Raw genomic sequence first — 7,619 nt, forward strand, 5'->3', positions numbered from 1 at the left:
AAGTTACCACAACCACAACAAATCAAATATATGTAAGCCACACATACTAGCATAACAACTATACCTCATTCTCATACCCTTTGCAAATTGGTTATTTGCACAAAATATCATTCATAAAATTTACATAAGCCAAACATTAACCAAAATAGCACAAGATCCTATACATGCCATATAATCTGAATTTAACGTTTCAAAAGCTATCGAGATAAACTGGATAGTGTAACTTGAGTGCCAGTCTAATCGTCCAACCTTTTGAAAATCTATAATGACATTAAACAACACAAGTAAGCTTAATGAAGCTTAGTAAGTTTGACGAGATAAACAAAAATCTTACCTAACTAACTATAATAAATCAAATAATAAAAAAATCATTCATGACAACTCCCTGTCATTCACAACTTCAATTGATAAATACATCCGTATTCGAATCAATACAAAAATAAATAACATGTCTTTCAAATTCATTAAATAAATCACCTTACCGAGATTTTTCTATTCGAAAAATGACTTACAGATAAGATTACATCATCAATAGAAGCTCATAAAATCTGGTCCTCCCCAATACATGAACAAAAGCTTGAAAGCTGAACAAAAGCTCATAAGAGTTGAACAGAAGTTCATAAGAGCTGATCCACCCAATCATGCCAAATAGAAAGTAAAACACGAGAGTTCACAACAAATGCTGAACCCCTGTTTACTTGGGTAAAATGCCGATATCTCCCTCCAATACCATCTCCACTCCAAACCTCCGTCATACACCAAATCACGAATGTACTCAAATCCCGTGTTCAATTCAAATAGAATATCCAATTCAATATTATAATTCAAACAATAATTCATTTCCAAAAATAGAATATATGCATAATACCAATCATAAATTTATACAAATGTTAAATTTTAACCGTACAAACTTACCTGGACTGAATTGTAGTAATTACAGAAGTTCAGGGACTATTCCGCTATTTTTCCTTTTCCACGAGTATCTACGAGATCTTGATCTAAAATATAAAATTACTCATTTATTAGCATATATTTCATTTCCAATCCATTTTACAATTAATACCCTTTTATTTTTCAATTTTATGCAACTACCCTAAACTTTTACAATTTTTACAATTTAATCCCTTAATTAGTTAATCTATCAAATTAACTAATTTTCACGAATCAATAATCTATACAAATATTCTAGGCGCTTATAAAGCCCCTAATAAACCTAAGATTAACTATCAAACCCTAATATTTTGACATTTTCACAATTTAATCCTAAAATCAATATTTAACAAAAATCACTTTACAAAATCATCACACAACACAATCAAAGCTCCAAATCCATGTTATTCATAAAAAATATATAATATTCATCAATGGAAACTTCCAAAATTTTTAACAGAATCAGAAACGAATGTACGGGTTAGCTGGACCTAGTTGCAACGATCTCAAAAACATAAAAGTTACAAGAAACGGGATAAAAATAGACTTATATGCAAAGAAATAAGCCAACCAAAGCTTTCTACTCACCCTAGTAATGGCATTCAGCCATTTGAAGAAGATAAGGATGAAGTTTGTTTTTCATTCTTTAATTTAACTTAACTTAATTAAACTTCTATTTATTTACAAAATTGCCATCCAATTCACACTATTTTATTATTTTCTATTTAATTGTCGCTCCATTATTACAATTAAGGCATAATTTTTCTTAAGTCCTCCTAATTATTAATCAACCATTTAATCACTTAATTATTATAATTAGCAAGTTTTGCACCTTTTCAATTTAGTTCTTTTAAATAATTAACTATCGAAACGTTAAAATTTTTCAACGAAACTTTAATACCACCTTAATGACACTCATTAAATATTTATAAAGATATTTAAGACTTATTTTATAGAAATGAGGTCCCGATACCTCACTTTCTAAAACCACTTGACCTTAGGGTCTTACCACTTGAACCCAATAAATCGTTATAAAACATAAATTACCAAATCAAAAACCTTTTTAAAATCATATTTGACTCGTAAATATTAAATAATAATATTTACAAACTTACTCGTCAATTTTGGTGGCCTCGAAACCACTGTTTTCGACACCATTGAAAATCGGGCTATTACAATAAGTGTTGTTTAGACACTATATGGTGTGTAGGGATGGGTAGGTGTTTTATACCCCACATGGTGTGTTGGGATGGACGAAAATGGTATGTAGAGGATGCGGGTAGGACTCTATATATCCGTATATATCTGTATGTTCTGAAAATCTAATTCTGATACGATCTGACTCTATTAGGGACTTATGTCTGCTTCTGTTCTGAAATACTGGAAATCTGAATGTTATGCATGTTTGTTTCTGTTAAGTTACACACTGAGTTTATGAAAACTCACATCTGTTGTTTGCTTTGTTCAAGTAATCCTCAGGCATGGTGGATCGGTGTGACGAAGTCTCAGCGGTGACCACTAGTTCACAAACTATTTTAATTAATAGTTTTATTTAAATTCTGAATTATTTTGAGAGTTTATAATTTTTTGGACACTCCAGACTATTTGATTTTAATTTTGATTTTGAATGTGTTTTTGACTTTTCTACAACTTTTAACAAAACGATATACGAAAACTATGATTTTACACAAACGAATATTTTTTTGAAAACACAAACTCGATTTTCAACTTTAAAAATATCAAACTTCTGCTGCAAAGATAAGTTTTCTGAAAGAGCAAATTAACAACATTTTTTTAACAAGAATAATAATATGTTTGATACAATAAGGATTCTTCTCAGTAACAATTAAACGCGAGAAATTTGACATAATAAGACAAATTTCAAACCCTTCTTCGTAACACTCCTAGATTCGGCCATAAGGTCTAAGCCCAGTTTGGGTTGTTACACTTAGTGGTATCAAAGTTAGGTTGCAAAACTCGGGCTGTGAATTTTGGGTTCCAAAATCGTATGTGAAAAAGGACTGGTTTACAAACAAAATTTGTTTGTTTTTGAGTAAGTATGTTGTACATCGAGTCTCTAGCGCCGATCCTGTAAGTACTTCTAAACTTAGATACTGTAGCTAGAATTGTTTAAAACTATACGAATTTAGTTAGAAATTGAGACTTCTGATAAATATCTAAAACATAAAACATTTTCTAATAAACATTGAAGCTAATACATAAAATTTCATAATATAGATAAAACCTGAGAAAAGATGAATGCTCGTGTAACTCGCGGTCGTGGTATTCATGGGGGCGACAGGCGCCGTAGGGGGACTCAAGCTGAGTCTTCCTCCTTGGATAGTATGCCAAATCTAGATACGAGCGAGACACCAATTTTACCTGCTATTGAGACTGGGTCTCAAAGTCCTTTGGTTGGGGATGACGCATTGTCCCAAGCCATATTGAGTGTTTTAGAGAAGGTCGTTGGACCCCATTTTAGATCTAGAGGCCGTGGGTCGATAACTGAACGACTTCGATCCAATGGAGCTGAACTATTTAGGGGCATCATTGGAGTCGCCCCTACTATGTCTGTGTACTAGTTGGAGGCCACCAAGAGGATAATGAATGACATTGACTGTACTCCTGAGGAAAAATTGAAGGGTGCAGTTTCTTTGCTTTGCGATGAGGCATATCAGTGGTGGTTATTGGTTGAGGAGGATTCTCAACCAAATTTTCTTAATTGGGACTATTTTAAGACTGCCTTTTAGAGGATGTATGTAGGTGCGAGCTAAGTAAATGCTCGTAAGCTTGAGTTTATGAATCTCATGCAAGGTGATAGAACTGTGGTTGAGTATGAGGGCAAATTTCTGAGATTGAACCGCTACGCTCGGGGCATGGTGGCATCTGAATACGAGAAGTGTGTGCGCCTCGAGGATGGTTTGAGAGATAGTCTGAAGGTTTTGATAGCTCCATAGAGGGAGCGAGAGTTCGCCATTCTTATGGACAAGGTGAATATCGCCGAGGAGGTTAAGCGCATTGAGCGCCAGGAAAAAGATCATGAGAGAGGCAAGAATAAAAGGGAGTTGGAGTCCTCTAGTTCTATTCAGAGGCCTAGAAAACGGGCCAGACCTAATAGGCCTTCTAGAGTGGGAGTTCCAGTTGCTCATACCGGGGTTCAGCCATGCAGTGATTGTGGTAGGCGCCATCCGGGCGAGTGTTGGAGGAGATTAAGAGCATGTCTACGATATGGGTCATTAGAGAATCGAATTAGAGAGTGCCCACAGTGTTCTAATCAGATGTAAGCTTTGATTTTGGGTTTTGTTCAGGCACAGAGGGTAGAGGACAGTAAGCACTGAGTAGAGTTGCTAATCAGACTGAGGTGAGGCAGCCTTCTGTTGCTCAACACCGTGACGACAGAAGCGCCCCTAATATGATTACGGGTACGCTATTTATTTATGATATTTCGTATGTTGCATTGATAGATATAGGGCCAACACACTCGTACGTAACTAGTATTATTTTAGAAAACTTGGGGATTATGGTTGAGAGTACTTCGGGTGCTGAGCCCGTTGAGTCAATCTATTCAGGTTAAAAGACTGTATAGGAATGTACCACTGGAAGTTCAAGGGGTCATGTTTCCTGTAAATCTGATGGAGCTACCGTTTGGTGAGTTTGACTGAATTTTGGTTATGGATTGATTAGTAGAGCACTGAGTCAGTTTGGATTATGCGACTAAGAAGGTAGTTTTGAGAACTGAGGATGATGTGGAAGTGGTTGTGGTCGGAGAGCGTTGTAAATGAAAAAATATATAGGATTTTTCCTATGTAATTTATCACCTTTTTACTTAAATACGTTGTTAAAACTAAGTAATTGTTTAGTAAATTAATGAAATATGTGAAAATATGAAATTAGGAGATAAAAATTATTAAAATGTGATTTTATGCTTTATTACATAGTTTTATGCAATAAATGACTTATTTTATATTAATTTGAATATATATTTTTAGACATAAAGTGGGCCATGCATGATTAAATTAAATAATAAAATATAAAATTACATTTATTTAATAATTCATTTTAAAAATATTTCATTAATAATTTGGGTTTTAATTAATTAATTAAATTGGATATATTTTATTCTTTGGTCCTCTAACTTGTTGATTTATTCTGGACAGGTCTGATAGCTTTGCTGGATTATAAAATCGTCCAAATTGGAAACCAAGCCAACCCAAAATTCGGCTGCACATGGCTATCCATAAACCACTCTTTGGTTTCATTGCACAAGGTCCTTGAAGAGTTGAAGAAATTAGAGATTTACCAGAAGATTTATATTTGACCGAGTCTCAGTCCCGAGTTGTTGTGGCATTTAAACTGACCAAAAATCAAGGAAAAATCAGCTCAATTTGCTTAATTTATGGCCGGCCACCCATGGAAGATGCTTCAAAAGATGAAAACTCCTATTTTTAGTAAACTATCCCCCTCTCGTCACCTATAAATAAGACCCTCTCATTCCTTCATTCATCATCCCTCAAGCATTCCTCAATCATCCTTCAAGCTTCATTCTCTCTTCTCTCCAAATTCTCTTAACCTTTTCCATTCCCACTTCTAGCATCATTTCTTCATAGAGATTTTAGCAATTAAACCTATTAAAGAACCCTTGGTCGGCCACCTTGTAGAACCATTAGCAAAAGAGCGAAGCAAAGAAACAAAGGAGTCTCGTCAGTCAAAGTCTTGGGTGACAGCCACTCTGAATTGGGTTTAATCTTTCTTTTCTTTAATTTAATATAAAGATGTTTGTTATGTGTTCTTTGTTCTTTTTTACAACAATGTTAGCTTAATTTTATTTAAGCTAGGATGATTGTTTTGATTAAATAATATTTATTTGATTCATGCTTATAATGTTTGTGCCTCAATCGATCATGTTTTCAATTAAAATCAAGTCTGTATTTCGTTCATACGTGATTGAAATGCACATGAATTAGCTGAGCGATCCTAACTAGACGACGATTAATGGATGCATAATTGAAATGTGCATGCTCAATTTAGATCCTAACCGATTAAATTGTAGGTTGCATAACAACTCTAACCAAGCTCTGTTATCTGCATAGTTTTTAGATTTGTGTGATTAAATTGTTTCAAACCTAACACGTCTCTATTACCTCACACGAATGCGAAGAAACCCTTAGTATATAAGGATCAGTAAAATTCGTATTTACTAAATAAATGATTCCGAAAGGACCTAATGTGGTTTCCAAACTCATGAAAGATCGAGTTGCCATGGAATGTTTTTCCGAATGTTATTAAGCATGTTGATAATAAAATTAGTTTAATTAAAGTAATTGTCCTAGTTTATTTATGTTATAATTGTTGAAAATTGTGTTTAATTTTACTAAAATCTATTTCATTCATATAGTTTGCATACTTAGGATAATTTGCATTAGGGATCATTGCATTTAGCATAATATATTTTAATCACCACTTCTAAACTATATTGTGTTTTTATTTACCAAATTGTTAATATAATGTTACAAATTAAATGACTTAGCACAAATACAATCCCTGTGGAGACAATAACTCGATACTTACTTATTACTTGATAACGACTGGTACACTTGCATAAACCTACGCGTTACAAGTTTTTGGCACCGTTGCCGGGGATTGTCAACTGTTGCCATAGTCATTTTTGTGAAATTATTATTTCCAATTTGATTTATTTCTAACATTACTAACTTATTATTTTTAATTTTTGTGATTTTCTTTTCAGGTTTTTATGAGCATATATCAAATTATCAATTTACTCCCTATAGACCCTAAAATTGAGTGAACTTTTAGACAAAGAAGACGTGAACAAACAGCTCAAAGGCAAGTCGAGATGGATCTTGGAAATCAGAATCATGACCAAAGTAATGAAGCCGATCATGTACAAAATCCTATCCTCATTGCCGATGATAGGGATCGATGCATCAGACAATATGTTGTGCCACTTTTCGGTTAGTTAAACCCAGGAATTAGAAGGCCAGATATTGAATCAACCCAGTTTGAATTGAAACCAATGATGTTTCAAATGTTACAAACGGTGGGCCAATTTAGTGGTATGCCCACGAAAGATCCACATCTCCACCTGCGATTGTTTATGGAGGTGAGTGATTCATTCAAGATAGCCGGTGTGACTGAAGACGCACTGAGGTTGAAGTTGTTTTCGTACTCGTTGTGAGATTGAGCACGAGCATGACTCAATTCATTGCCACCAAGTTCCATATCTACATGGCAAGAATTAGCAGAGAGATTTTTGGTTAAGTATTTCCCACCTAGCAAAAACGCTAAGTTAAGAAACGAGATCACAACTTTCTAACAATTGGATAACGAGTCTTTGTATGAGGCTTGGGAGAGATTCAATGAGTTACTTCGTAAGTGTTCTCATCATGGGATTCCTCATTGTATCCAGTTGGAGACATTCTATAATGGTCTCAATGCACGTACAAGATTGATGGTAGATGCTTCCGCGAATGGTACAATTTTGTCTAAGTCTTATAATGAGGCTTATGAGATCATCGAGAGGATAGTGAGTAATAACTATCAATGGCCAACAAATTGAACAGCTTCAGGAAGACGTGTAGCCGGAGTTCATGAAGTTGATTCCCTCACTTCGTTATCAGCTTAGGTATCGTCTATTTCTTCTATGTTAAAACAGTTAACCACTAATAGTA

At 34.3% G+C, this 7,619-nt stretch overlaps 1 non-coding gene across 1 annotated transcript; it reads right to left on the reverse strand.

The window, feature by feature from the left end:
* Positions 1 to 7,234: 7,234 nt before the first annotated feature.
* LOC128036312 (small nucleolar RNA R71) lies at positions 7,235 to 7,341 on the reverse strand. Its single transcript, XR_008193110.1, has one exon. It is a non-coding gene; the product is annotated as a small nucleolar RNA R71 (small nucleolar RNA).
* Positions 7,342 to 7,619: the final 278 nt, after the last annotated feature.

Source organism: Gossypium raimondii, chromosome 13 (genome assembly GCF_025698545.1).
Source record: "Gossypium raimondii isolate GPD5lz chromosome 13, ASM2569854v1, whole genome shotgun sequence".
Lineage (NCBI taxonomy): Eukaryota > Viridiplantae > Streptophyta > Magnoliopsida > Malvales > Malvaceae > Gossypium > Gossypium raimondii.